Source organism: Festucalex cinctus, chromosome 9, assembly GCF_051991245.1.
Source record: "Festucalex cinctus isolate MCC-2025b chromosome 9, RoL_Fcin_1.0, whole genome shotgun sequence".
Taxonomy (NCBI): domain Eukaryota; kingdom Metazoa; phylum Chordata; class Actinopteri; order Syngnathiformes; family Syngnathidae; genus Festucalex; species Festucalex cinctus.
In genome coordinates this window covers 13,644,075-13,659,475 of record NC_135419.1, presented here as the reverse complement: position 1 = coordinate 13,659,475, position 15,401 = coordinate 13,644,075, and the positions used below count along the sequence as shown (strand labels likewise).

Sequence of the window (15,401 nt, the reverse complement as noted above, 5' to 3'; positions counted from 1 at the left end):
AGATTTCACTTTAAGTCACTCATTTCAGTTAACTTAAAGAATTAATGCAATGTCATAGTTATTCTATATTGCAATATACCTCACTTGTAGCAGGAAAGAGTCACCGTTATCCAAATTGTATATGACTCTGATAAGGAAGCTACACCGGAAATGGGGTCACAAACGCTGAATCACATTGCTAGCTACCTAGACATTGATATATCTTGTCAACTTTTAAGAGGCTTGAACTAAAAGGTGAAACATCTTTAACAAGAAGCCTTCTCGATAAGAATGGAAACAACCACTAAATTGTCTAGTTGCTTTGAATCAACATTGTGGATTACTATCTATTGACCTTGATGACTAAGACAGCCTGTAAATTCTTACTCCTCATACATCTATACCCGGTCAGTTCTTTTTTTCCATTGTTATAATGTTATTCTACAACTCACACATTGAATGACATTTCAAACACTTAGTTATTCATGGAGTCTCTCTTTATAGCCCTCACTGACATTTACTTTTATAGATACAACAACTTATGCATCTTTTTTTTTTTTTTTTTAACCCCCTTGAAAATGTTGCATACACATTTAATCACTGGCTTGAACATAAGATTGTGGGTGGATTACTATAAATAAAAGTAAACTCCAACTCTTTTTGTGCGCGGGGAATGAAGCTGTGCACTTTTACTTGCCAAGAAAACACAACCTGGTGGCATACGCTGAAATAAAGTGCCTGTGATGTATGGCAGTAAACACATTATTGATACAGACCTCCTATGATGTTAGTTAATATAGGATCTTAGTGTTTTGTGTGTGTGTGTGTGTGTAGTGGAAACCGACGCAAACAAATCTACAGTCTCGTGGGTTCTCTCCCAAATTGAATTACCGTTTAGTTGCAGTGGAGAATGAAGGAAATCCGAGACGACTTTCTACCACAAGGCATACATCCCAAATAGGAAACATAATTTCCTCAGAAATAATTGAATCGCATCCCTTCGAAAAATGTTCCCATTACCTCGAGCAGATTAAAGGTGACATCCCCTCTGTTTGCGGTATGCTTTCCTGGCGTCATCGTCGCGTCTCAGAGCAGCACCGGTGCTGCTTTACCGATCTGCGAGTCAGAGGCCAAGCTCCAACCGCTTGACCACGCTGCTTTATTGTTCATGTCATCGTTACGGTCACAATGATTGAATTCCACTGACGTCGCGATGGTGGCAGGCTCAACAGACGACAAGCAATTACGAGCGGGCAACAAAACGTCACAAGGTGTTTCCACAACATCGTGTGGAGACACATGCTGGCATGCAGGGTTCGAGAGTTATATTTCAGCATCAGTGTGGGTGGCTGCTGAAGTCTCTGTGTTTATGAGGTAAACAGAAGACTTAAGTGCCAGATATATCACTTTGCTAGCCTTAATCAGTGGCAGCGGGGGGCTTATTTCTTCTTGGCAAAGATTAAGTGTTTATTTACACTCCTATTTACATTTGTTCGCAAGTGGTAAGTAGAATTAATTTGTCTGCATGGGTGAACAGTTAAATGTTTTTGAAAGTTACACTACAAGGTAAACTCTGCTGTGGGGTCCGATTCCGATAACTTCATGTGGATGTTGTGTGAATGCTGAGGCGAGCAATAACAAAGACATTAGTGCGCACGAAAAATATTCATAGTTTTAGAATCACGCTTTATAGCAACATCATCGCTCAATAGAGTTAAACTCAATTCAAGGACACAATGTGTAGAATGTTCCAGATGGATTACCTATTATGCCGTGAATCCCAAACACAAATCAGTTGCAATATATGAGATGTTTTTTTGCATGAATACAAACCATTCAGCCATTTTCTATGCTGCATATCCTGTTCAGAACCCACCTCGGCTGAGACTACCTCAACTGATCGTTAACAATTGTCTTTGTCCGTGTACTGGGTGAGAATTCATCTCCTGCCAGCTGAACCCGTCATCCATGTGAACTACTCTCCAGTGTTGCCAGTTACCTTGAAAAAGCAACTTAGTTACTTGACTGATTACTTGCTTGAAAAAGTAATTTAGTTACTTTATCGATTACTTGCTTGTAAAGTAAGTTAGTTGCAAGTTACTGTAATCGTTTAATTTATCAGATATTGACCATCCTGCTTAACATAAAAATGACACCCGGTTTTGCCACGTAATTGGAAGTGTTCTTTTAACAGTGACATTTAAGAACAAAGTTCGTTTTATTAAAATAACAAAGGCAGAAAACTTGACTTATAATTATTTTAATTAAAAAAAAAGTCTTCAGGATTTCACTTAACAAATTTGCTACGTGTTTTTAATAAAAACAAAAGACTAGACTTCACCTAACAAAAATATATATATATTTTATGATAATTTCTATTTATTTACTTATTTACTTTACATATTCAACACATTGGAAATTGTAATGCATTCGATTTCTTGAAAATACACATTTGGGACACATTACCGGCATCACTGTCAATGACACAAAGACCAACAGATCATAGTGCAATAATGTGAAACATGCTCTCTAAGATGAAAAACTATTCAGTGTCATAGATAGTCCTAAAGTCCTATACAGTTATTTCTTTGGCTTTTTATCTCCATAATCCATGGATGCAAACGTCTAAGCGGGGAAATTGCCAAGCAAATTGGTCACAACTCATTGAACATCCAATCATTATAAAACGTCGATATATTCAAAACACGTCTTGGTTTGTCCTTCAAAGAATTTTGAGCCAAACCAAAAGGGCCACTTACTTCCTCACCTCGTAAGCGTGATTCGCCTAAAATTTTACATACAACTACTGTTTAATGTATTCTCAAAATGTCCTTTAGACTGGAGATGTAAGCCTGGTGGAATGGATTTATTTAATTTTATTTATTTACCTAGCGTTTAAACTAGTACTCAAGGTTCTTCAAACATTCCGAAAACATGCATGGTAGGTTCAGTGAACACGCGAAAGACTCGAGAGCTCCTCTGTGATTGGCTGTCGACCAGTCCAGGCTTCTGCTGGGATAGACTCCAAGTTCACCCACAACCCTAATGAGGACATATGATATAGAAAAACGCCAAAACAATCAACTTTTAAAACACAGTTTGACTGTGAGCTATTATTTTAAAGCATTTGGACAAGACCAGCTCATTTTGCTTTCCAAAATCGCCTCTGCATCATAGACGTACGTGCCAGAAATGCCAATGAGAAGATCTGCGGCAAACACAAAACATTTCACCGTGAATCTGGACTTTCCGTTTGTTGTTTCAGTTCGGACAAAATGAATCACATTGGATGTGAAAGCCACCGCCAGCGCCACTGCCCTTCAAGCTGTCCTATCAGCTGTGCGTCTCTGCAGGGTGGTGGCCCTGTGCTGCGTATCAGCGAGCGGAAGCAGATGTCGAGGATTTCACCCACTTGAAAGCATTAAAGTGACAACTATAAGACGCAATTTGCTAGTGTGGAAGTGGGGATGTATGGCAGCTGCTAGAGCTCGTCTGACCGTCTTTGTCACTATCCTCCTCTGCCCGTTCTTGATTTTACCTCTCTTCGCATAGGCACAGCAAGAGGCATACATGGTGCCGGGAGTTTGCCCTTAGGTGCCGTTGCCACTTGTAAATGTTTTTGATCATGCATTGAAAGAGAGCATATTTGCCTGCAGGGAAGTTTCGTGATCAACAACTTGATAATAAGTATTGGTATACAGCTCTTAGTCTGTTAATTAAGTAATCATAGTTGTGCTAGACACCAAGAAGCTTCTGTAGGCTGCCTTCTCATGCCCCATTTGAGGGACAGAGAGAGTTTATTTCCTGTATGTTATTTAAAAAAAAAAAAAAAAAAAAAAAATACGCGCGATTAATGACTGCCCCTTACTTGGAAAGCCTGTAAGGGGAATTTCATTCGCATCGCAGCAGACATGTCCACATCAAAATTTAGCAGGAATACATTAAATAATAATGCATGTATTTGCGGAGACTGAGGTCAAGTTGTATTTAATAAGTTAGTTCATGTTAAAAATTAGATAGCTCTTAATATGAAAATATAATGCACTGAGCAATCACCAAGGTCCGACACATGCAATTATGCCATCTAGTGGCAGAAAAATGACCTCAACACTAGGGCTGGGAATCTTTGACTGTCTCACGATTCGATTCAATTAAGATATTTGGGTCTACGATTCGATTCAGAATCGATTCTCGATTCAAACGATTTTCGATTCAAAATTATTTGATTGACAAATGACTTCTGCTTCAATTTACAGATATGCACAACATTGTCATGATCTACTCCAGTCTGCTTTGGAAGACAAAATGAGAAATAGAGGCATTAAAGTCTTTTGTTTTTTTGTTTTTGTTTAAACATTTATTAATTTTGTATTGTAAGTTGCTGTTCCACAAAAACAGCATGTGGGCTACAACTGCCTTTCCCCCTTCTTCTTCATTTCTAATTTAAATCAAATCAATTTTTGGATATCAATATCGATTTGATAAATGAGAATCTCGATTCTTTTATGAATCGATTTTTTGGCACACCCCTACACACTCGTTTTTAGCTTTAACTCAATTTTATGTATGATTATAGAATTACTGTATCAATGACTAAAGGAGGCAGCCATATTTCTATTCGTTAAACATTTTTTCCCACTTTTATGTTCACACGAGTATGAAAACTTAGGATTATTTTTATTGTAAATTTTATTGTACATTTAGAACAGATATCAAATTTGCGATTAATCGTGAGTTAACTATTGAAGTCACGTAATTAATTACAATTAAAACCATGCAGTACTTAGTGGAAATGTAATATTTTATCAACAAAAATGCAGCTTTGCTTCAAAATGGTTTGACAAAATGATCCCTGGTGATTGGTGATTACATCAAGTATATTTATTTACCCTTCTTTACACGGAGCGGTATAACCGCAACAGGGCCTACATGTTCCTGGCAGCGTGTGCATGGAAATGCCGCAGATGGCAGACTGCTGAGGAGGACTGAGCGGGCCTGACACTACGAGATTTATCTTTCGCTTTGTTTGATGAAAGAGAGCAAGAGTGAGTTGGGCTTCACTATTGTTTGCTGAGAATCGTATAAATCCAGCGCACAGGAGCTGTCACCGGGGCAATAAATATGTATTAGAATTGTGTGCGATGAGCCCCACTGTGGTAGGAAGCCCACTAGGGAAGGTCACAGAGAAAGAGAGTGAGAAAGAGGGGATGGGGGGGCGCTAGCACTGATCACCCACTGTGAGAATCCACTAATTATCCACAGCAGGATATATGTGTGTGCAGGTGTGTCAGTGCTGACTTTGATAAGACATAAAGATGATGAATGAACACATATGAATCATCGTGACGGGGTTAATGTTTGTGACATTGTAGTTAAGAAACTCTTTGCAGAGAAGAAACACTATTATTGTAGCTTCATATCGAAAGTAAAAGCAACAGATCGCCCTATCGTTGGTTACCTGCCTGTTTGACATGCTAGGACCCAACACCTAAAGCATGAGCTGATCCATCAAAGCACCACGTTGCTGGCAGATTGAGGTCACGCAGAATTATGACTGGAGCTGCCAAGTAATCACTCATTGGGTCGCGGCGAAAATGCTGTCGCGTAGCGCCGCCGCCGCCGTCTCAACGCTGCGGTGATCTGACCTTGACCGTGCTGGCCCCCTTCACTAGACACCCGTTAAATGGCCATGTGGTTCGGGCCCCGGATTGGTGGTGTGGCTTCCGGGGATAATTTATTGTCGATAAGGGAAAGGGGATAAAAAAAGTCGATGACCCTTGGATAGGTTGAAGCGCCACAAATCACAACGACAGGCTCACACCGTCACTGGACGAGTGTAATTTGGATTAAATGCTGGTTTGAACAAGCCAATCGGGCATCTCTGGAGAGTAACATGACGCAGCAAAGCTTTGGACCACTGCTGATTTATTTATTTATTTTTTTAGCGGTATGTATGCGTGTTAATGGACAAGGATGTTCTGTTGGCGATGAAGCTCGAAAGCACTGTAAATGGGTGTAATCTGGAGCAGCTGGCAAACTGAAGCATCAGTAATGAATTTTATCAGATTGGCCCTGGAATAGAGTCGATGACTTAAAAAAAAAAATACAATTAAAAAAAAAAAAAGTTGCAGTCTTAAGCCCTTTTCACACTGCACTTGATTTTCCTATAATAAGGAGAAGGAAGAGGCGGAGACATGATACAAGCATCTATAGCTGTCTCATCTTTAACATGTTTGTTTTGTGTCCCACAGCGCCGGACACGGACATACCACATTTTTAAGTCAGTCCTCCGTTTTCTCAACATCACTTACTCTACAACAAAATCTTTTTCTGTTGTCGCTCTGAAATTACTCCGCCACTACCTCTCCTATTGGATGTGCCGTCTGTCGTCATAGCTCCCCTTCAAATTCAACATCTTTCAAATGAGGCATGTTTGTCATTGGTTGATGGCACACTGCGCTTTGCTAAGTGCAGTGTGAAAAGGCCTCTGCAATTTCATGAAGGATGGAAAAATCAGCAATATTAGGCCACTTTTTGTACAGCTCGGGCCAACTCTGTATGGCTTTACTTGCCTGTTGTTGGTCAGTTTTCCACTTCAAAGTACAGGGATCCTCGGCCTACTGCAAATTTCCGTTCTGACGGTGGCAACGTAACCCAGATTTGTGCATATTTCACAACACACTGTAGTCTATCACAGTCAGAGTAGTTTGTTTTAATTTCGTTTTGACTTCGTTTATTTTTTTAAATTCATCCATCCATTTTCCAAACCGCTTGCTCCTCACAAGGGTCTGCTGGAGCCTATCTCAGCTGGCTATGGGCAGTAGGCGGGGTACACCCTGAACTGGTTGCCAGCCAATCGCAGAAAAACAAAAAAAAAACATTTCCCCACCGGGATTCGAACTGGGGACTTCCTTTTTAAATTCAGTTTTATTTAGTTATTAGTTGTAGTATTATTTTTTAGTTTTTCTTATGGCATATTTGTGGAGTGGAACAAAATAAGGTCATTAATATTCTATTTATGTATATATATATATATATTTATATATTTATGTATATTCATATATATTATATATATAATATTCTAAAAGTAAATTAGAATTTCCAAGTGACTTTTCGACCTTCTTTCTTCTATAGGGAAGTACAATAATACCTTAATAAATATATTTAAAATAAACTGAAGGTTCATGTATTAAATTTAACAAAAATTGAAACAAAAGGCATTTTTTCTATATAGATAAATTCATAAACAGCTCTATTTATTTTTTTCAATTTTAGTGTATTTTTTTTGTTAGTTTTTGTTAACTACAATAGCTTAATCATAGCCTACACTATCATAGAAGTCATAATATCAGTATTAGTATAGTTTTTGTTAATCATAATAACCTTAATCGTAGCCTAAAATATCATAGAAGTAAAGTCATAATACCAGTATAAGTATAAACAGTCAAATGAAAAACAGTCAGTATGGCGAGTGTGCAATGCGCAAAGTATGTACATGTACCGTATTTTCCGCACTATAAGGCGCACCTAAACGCCTTCAATTTTTTCAAAAGCTGACCATGCACCTTATAATCCAGTGCGCCTTATATATGGTTCAATATCGAGCCGCAACAGGTCTCGCTGTCAAGACGCTATCGGTGACCCTGCACGATCTGTGACGCAGAGGATCCCGCCATCTTGGATCGCTAGCTCCTTTTTTGGAGTGAATGGTGTTGTCAGAGAGCTGGTTTGTAATCTATTAATAAAGTTTGACTGACCTATCTGACTGTTTTGTTGACATTCCCTTTAGCGCAGCACCATCTAATGGCTGCATAATGTAATCCCAGCCTTTACTGTCGCGCCTTATATATGGAAAAAGTTTTAAAATATGTCATTCATTGAAGGTGCGCCTTATAATGCGGTGCGCCTTATAGTGCGGAAAATATGGAATATATGTGTATATATTTCACATTTTTCATTTTCAAACATTACATTGAAGTGTCAGTGACAAATCTGCTCGACCAATGAGTGGCGTGTTGTTGTTTTTCCTAAATGCTATCGGCTTCACATGCTTGATGAGACCTCGACGGACCAATTAGCAGAAACCGTACCTGCTAGTACCGGGATAGAGTAAGGACACGTCGAGCCGAGTAGTTACTGTGGAGTGAAAAAAGGGAAAATGTGCTAGCTATCAGATGACTGAATGTTTCATTTGTCAAATTTCTCAAACATTATAAATATAAAGAGATAATGCTGTAAAAATCTCATTAAATTTCCTCACAAGCAGTATAACACTGAAATGTTCCATTTCACGCCGCTGTCTTCCCCCACAGCTCCTACTCGATCTTCTACTTGCTTCTTCCTCGTCTTTAATCTTTCCCTTGCTCTGTTTTGCGTCGCTCTCGGTCGAGCTCTCGCCGTCTCTGTTCCGAGGGCCCGTGCTGAGTCCCTCCTCGCTAATTATTAGGCATAAGCCTGCGCTCAGCCAAGCTTGAATCCTCTGAGCCATCTTACCTCCACCATCTTCTCACTGTAAGCAAATCTCCACAGACCAGTGCACTATACGGCGCACCCTGTGTTCAAAAAAATAAAAAATAAAACGCGTCTAGTGGAAATCTTGCTACGTTTCAATTTTTCCTCACTGCTGTTTTTCTATTATTCATTTTAAGCCTCATCTCCTACAAGGAATCATTATTTCACACCAAACTATAAAGCTATATGAAGTGGTTTATTTCACCTCAGGAGATTGAATTAGCCCCGTTTTACATCCTTGGTCACTTGCAGTCATAGGGTTAAATCTGCTGTCGCCATGGCTACAGTCTTGTGGCTACAGTTACATAAACACTAGGGTCTGCGGTCGAGTCATGAATCAGCATAAAGATAATTTCACATTAGGTCTAGAATAGCACCTACATTGTGCTTCTAGTCCATAATTTCTCCAACAAACTTTTCGCAACATACATGCACATAAATGCACATAAAAACATGAAATTACAAAATACCTCAATAAAACAGTCCACTATCCACAGTTATGTCATCAAAATAACATATGGCTGCGTATTTTTACATAAACCATCATAATAGCCACATCACATCTGTATCACAGGCCAGGCCTCATTATAATCGCACATGGTTGCACCACATTAGCCGTTCTGCTCCTAGCTAGTTTGCGCAATTCAACTCACCAAGACGCTGGCGAAAAGCCTTCACTAGCTGCCGGCTTACACATCTCCAGCTCCCCTCTCTTATCTAAACATCACAGTAATAAGAATTAACAATAAACGCACAGACTGACAAATAATATACCAATATAATAGTAGTAGCGCTAGAGACAGCTAGGGCTAGCAGATATTACAGCAATTACCAAAAGAAGCTAACTCAACAAGACAAGTGGAAAAGTTATTAAAAGCTCATCTTCAGTGTCTTAATCATGTAATTTAAGATAAAATCTCCTGGTTGTCTCCAAGGAAACCTTTTGTGATTGAAAGTTACATCTTGGGTACCTTACTGATTAATGTGAGGGGCAACACTACTTCTGAAATAACAAATGTGCTCAATGACATTTTTATTTTTTTTATTTTTTATTTTATTTTGATCAATAATTAACGATTTAAATCTGTGAAGACATTGATTATGTTAATGATATGTCACATTGTGGTGTTGTCTGCAACTCTTGGTGTGTTGAATGCAGGAAGGGGGTGCGCCTCAACACTAATGCAGATTTGAAAGTGTCACAAGGCTACTTTTTTTATTTATTTAATTTTGCCATCAGAACACTATTTCCTTTTTTATTGTATTTTATTTTTTTTTATTTTATTTTATTTTATTTTATTTATTTTTTTATGTCATGAGCCAGTGTTATAACCACCCACTGGAACCTGGCCATTTTGGTAAGTTTAAAAAAAATAAAATAAAAATCTTACACAAAGCAGACGTATGCCATCCCTCCTCATAATTCCTTTTGAATAAGTGATTGAGTAACTGTGTTTCAAAAATTACTTGCCTAAAGATGAACGTGTGCGTGTAAGATGGATGACAGTATTTTATTGTATTGTATTTATTTTACCTGACAGAAAAAGTCTCCCCAAATCCTGACCAAAAAATGCCAGAAATGGGATTCCGACAATAAAAAAAATGTTGCAAATGTTAAAAAAAATCTCACAAATGTGCTTCTTACAGGGGAAAAAATAAGGCATTCTTTATTATTATTATTATTATTATTATTATTATTATTTATTTATTTATTTTTTTCAGGGGTAAGCATCACTCCTGAGCTAAACAGAAGATAAGTTAAATGGCTTTACATGTCTGTGTAAATCAAACATGTAAATTAATCAAAACAAAATCATGCACTCTAAATTTTGGTGGAAGCGTCCACATATTAAGAGTTCCTCTCTTCTTAGTTGACAAATCACAAAAGACACTACTACCATCCAACACAAATGAAATTCACTTTCCTGGAGTTGCCATAGCAATATTTTAGTTCAGCGCAATGGCGTTCAGAACAGAAGGAATGACCTTCTCGTCCTCCAATCTGGACCATAAAAAAAGGCTGCGTTTGAGGGGCCGGTGTTTTTCATCTATCAGCGTGAGACATGCTTCATGCTAACCTTATATAACGTTGTTTGGTCTTCAGCTCGAGCCTCTGAAGAGCTCGGCTGCTTGCCTGCAGGCAGCAGCTTTGGCCAGATAAAGAGTTTGATCCATAAGTGTGGATGGAGGGGGGAAAAATGGGGGGAGGAAATAGAAAAGTAGAGCAAAGAAGACTGATAGAGAGGATGGAGGAGAAAAGGAAGTGAGTGAGAAATAAGGGAGGACATGGGGAAGAAGAGGAGTATGAATAAAAATGGCCTAATTGACAGGCTGTATGACAGATCAATATGCATGCGAGCGCGGTCTGTGTGTGGTATCTCCTACAAACGATGACAAGACATTTAACATTCACTGGTCAAATACACATACATGCACAGAGGCTGCCGTGCCTCTCTGTCTGTATGCACAGCACAGCAGCGTTCCATCCCCTGCTTGAACTCATCAATCTGGCTGCTAATCAACAGGCAGGCAGACAAGGCATAACCTGAGTAGAAAATAATTTGCAGTTTAATTTGCCGAATTTATTTAGGCCTGCGGGTGAGGCTTACTACTTTGGGATGTTTCCGGTTGGTTTGGAGAATCTCAGAGCAGGCTAAAACAGATTAGAATTCTCTATAGCAATACTATTTAAACATTTGTGGTGCATTTGTGATGTGTTGTCCAGCACTGCAAAATTGGATGTGGCACTCCAAGTAGGATAATGCTTTTATTTATTCTAAAATGCCATTTGATCCAGTTGAGGAGGAAATGCTATTATAATTGCACCCAATTAAACTCTCTCACAGCACTTAAAGGTTATAGTTGCTTTTTTTTTTAAAGTACAGTGGAACCTTAAAGGTCACAGTTGACAGTTGTCAGTTTGCTCCGATGTCAAAAACATTTCACACTTGAAATGTGTAAAAATAGGCAGCAAGGTGATCTAGCGCGTATCTCAATGCACACATTCCAAAAATATGCATATTAATTTATGATTGTGAACTATCCATATATGTGTGAATGTGAAGTGGCTTATTTGTTTGTGCCTTGTGACTAACGACTAGTCTGTAATGTAACAATAAAATGAATAAGCGGTAGGAATTGTACATGGATGGTAAAGCTTGTCAGTTGGCAGTCAGCTTGTTAGCTGTTAACACATGCACCGAACATTAATACCTTTAAAGGTCATGCAAGTGTCAAAACAAGATGATCTTTGCAATATCACGTTTCCGCCCTGTTAGCACTTTAGGCTTGAAAAAAAAATCATTTATATAAAAGTTAATATGAATTACATTTTGTCCAGTTTAATAAGAAGCGTTTACAAACCCCTTACATGAGTGCAATTTTGCCGAAAACGCCTAAATAAGGTGCAACCAAAGAAAGTTTTAAGCTGTTTCTGGACCAATACTCAGACCCTCAGTACTCACCGATACCGATACCAACTGCCGATACCAGTAGTACATTTTGACAAATAAAAAAAAAAAAAATCACTAAAAGATATTTTTAAACAAATATATTTCCTTTAATTTTGACAAAAAAAAAACAGCACAGTCACTCTTCAATAGTCTTAACGCTCAAAATAAAACACAAAAATGCTCTTTTAGTTTAAGATTCACAATTTTGAAGTATTTCCAAACCGGTGAAGTTTTGGTGAAAACTGCTGCATGCTAGCGCCACCTACAGGCAAGGAGGACTCACGTAACGTCTTCCCCCTCCGCCATCGGTCGCTTGTACTCGTTTGCGTCACGAGTACTCGAGTACTTGAAAAAAGGCTGGTATCGGGCCGATACCGATACCTGGTATCGGTACTCGCCCATCCCCAATTATTATTATTATTATTATTATTATTATTATTATTATTATTATTATTAGTAGTAGTAGTAGTAGTATTATTATTTATTTTTATTTTTTTTAAAGACAACCCTGAGAATTTTTGCCACTGTTGGGACGTCTGTATGATAAGGTGTTTTAACTTACTAAAAACACTTGACTTGCCGTTTTTTAGGTTTCTCCTCATCAACTTCATAAAATTATACCATACAAGTGTGGCATAAATATAAGATAAAAAAATATATACAGTATATATATATATATATATATATATATATATATATATATATATATATATATATATATATATATATATATATATATATATATATATATATATATATCACGTTTCATAAAGTGTATATGTAGCCATGTGCACTCCACTTTTTAAGCACTCACTGGTCTAAACACTAATTAAATAAATAAATAAATAAATAAATAAATAAATAAATAAATAAATACATAAATAATGCATGTAAGCCCGATTTGGTAATCTACCCATTCTGGGAATTTCGGTCTGCAAAATTCATTGCTATTCAAGCCGCAACACAACTATATTAAAGGCATCACACAGTCACAAGCGCGACTTGTAACGGCAACAAAGCACGTTGGGAAAACTTCTGTGCGATCGTAAAGTTATAGCCTCAGTCCACAAAATAGTGCACCGGAAGTGGTGTGAATAGTAGTGTGTTAGTTGCCCAAATGTTGCTATCTTAACAACATTTGAAAAACTGCTTTGTTAAGTGTGTCTTATCCCAAGTTATGTACTTTTGTTATGGTATCCCAAATATTTTGTCATATTAGTTTAAATATTATACATGCCACAGTATTATTACAGATTACTTTTCAATATAGTTTTTGGTAAATTATTCTTAGATATTTTGAGTAAGCAATTATAACCAGTAAATCAAACCGAATCTCCAACTTATTGGTCCTTTTTTTTTTCAACTTCATATTATGTTCAGCCCTATTACTAAAGTCTTGCATGAAGATACGACTGATGATGAGTTGAATTTAACGGAAAACTTTTCCCCAAAATGTGGGTGGTTGAAATGAAAGTATCAATAGATTGTTGACGTATGAACACTATGCGCTATCCTCTTTTAGCAGCCATGGAGAGTTGCAGTGCATTTTTATTTAGTCCATAAAAAACTACAGTGATCAAACCACTCCTTTCCATACTCATTCAGCTGCATCTACATAGTCATAACTTACTCCCACAACCAACGCGCTAAGACAAGAAGGCTGCACGCTGAATTTTTTTTTCCCGATTGCACTCATGCAAGTGTCACTAATGCCGCAGCCTGTGAGAGGCAAAGGCTGTTATCTCCGTGTCCTTCATTGTGTTCTGGCATTCGAGGCGGCATTCACCACGCTCGCTCCATGCCGGGGTTGTGTTTAGATGTGGGCCTGATATGGGCCACAACAACATGCACGCCGCCTCAAATAGACGCCAATGCGGAAATGGGAAGAATAATGAGTTATTACAGGGTTATCTGTGTGTATCTCCATGTCATGACTGTGTAAGCGGCTCTGCTAATCTCATTAGATGAGACAAGTTGTTAAAGATGTTTTCTGATTTCTCCCTCTCCTCCTGCTGTGTCCACAAATAGATTCCAGATCAGGGAGCTGAGAGGAAACGATTAGAGCCTATAGTTCCCACAGACACTACGCTTAATTGGACGATGGTCCATGTGAGATAGCTGGGCTGCTGTTTTTAAATGTACAGCATGTTTAACATCCGATCAACTGTGCCGGGCGGCCTTAAAGCAACAAACGATAACCAGAGACAAAGCTGCTTAAGTACAAATCAGATGTAGAGTATGTCACGGGAGGGTCAAAGATATAAGTCGCACATGACTTTGTCAGCTCAGCCGTAAAATGTGGAAGGATGGCAAGCTTCTATTCTTGGCTACATTTTGCCTGTGACAGCCAGATGGGATGGATGTAACTCATTTTTTGGGCCAAGGGAAGCCACGGAGAGGGCATAGTTGCATTTGTGACAGACAAATCATCTCAAGGGGTTTACGTCCCCTTGAGGGGATCCAGAGGGGTTTAGCGCAATGATGGCAAGAAAGAATGACAGGCAAAAAAGAGGAAGGCAAAGCGACCTAAGTGCTTGCAGAAACAAATTAGCTGTGGGGGTATTGAAGGTGGAGAGCTGGATACCAATCGAGAAGGAGGCAGTGGGTGGATCGTATTGCTTACGACGGCCCTTTTCTTTCAATACATTGGATCTGGCTTAGAAGCCTTTAAGAGTCTGTGTCTGATCCCATCTGACTACAGCATCCATTCAGAGTCTTAACCATTTGCATGTATAAAAAGAGCGTAAACATGCTACACGTTTGCACCCTCTGAATTTGAATTGTTTCTCAAGGGATGTCCAATCTTCAAACAAACGCCAAATATCTTCAGGCTAAATGTCATATGTACAATACAGCACACCCACAAGACCAGCAGTGGTGGGCACACTCAGTCGAATAATTTAGCAAGCTAATTATGCACCACACGCAGAGCAACCTTTTTTTTCCTGACCAAGAAGATCAACAATTCTTTTTATTTAAATCACTGTTAATGAACCGCGACCAGACGGAAGAAAGAAAGTCTCTCCCCTGATGTGTTGCAATTCTTGCTCTCCTGGCAAAATGATCGAGCTACTCCTGTTAGAAAAGCTCCAACCTATAACCTCTTTAAGGGTCAGCGGTCACACCAGCAGCTGCATCCAAGCTGATTAGCGGACATGAACGTGCAAGACCGGGCTCAGGTTCCAGCAGCGTAAACATATTCTTCTAGCTGTGTGTGTTCGTGTTGCTTCTCGCCCAGCGTCTGACACCACTGGCCCCCGCTCTGCCCATTGTGCCACCAGCCCCGCGGCCAGATGCCACGCGGGCTCGGCCTAATTTGAGGCGGCATGCCATATAAACAGCGAATGGAAATAGGATGGAGATGCAAGGCGCTCGCCTCGGCCACACACACGCTTGGGACGTGAACATGAATAAAATTTATGTTTGTTCGCACTATTTCACAGCCAATTTTCACAATAC

At 38.8% G+C, this 15,401-nt stretch overlaps 1 protein-coding gene across 2 annotated transcripts in view; it reads right to left on the bottom strand.

Moving 5' to 3' along the window:
- nlgn3a (neuroligin 3a) overlaps positions 1 to 15,401 on the bottom strand; it is a 179,447-nt gene that overhangs the window by 14,612 nt on the left and 149,434 nt on the right. The gene's annotated exons all lie outside the window — the stretch shown is intronic.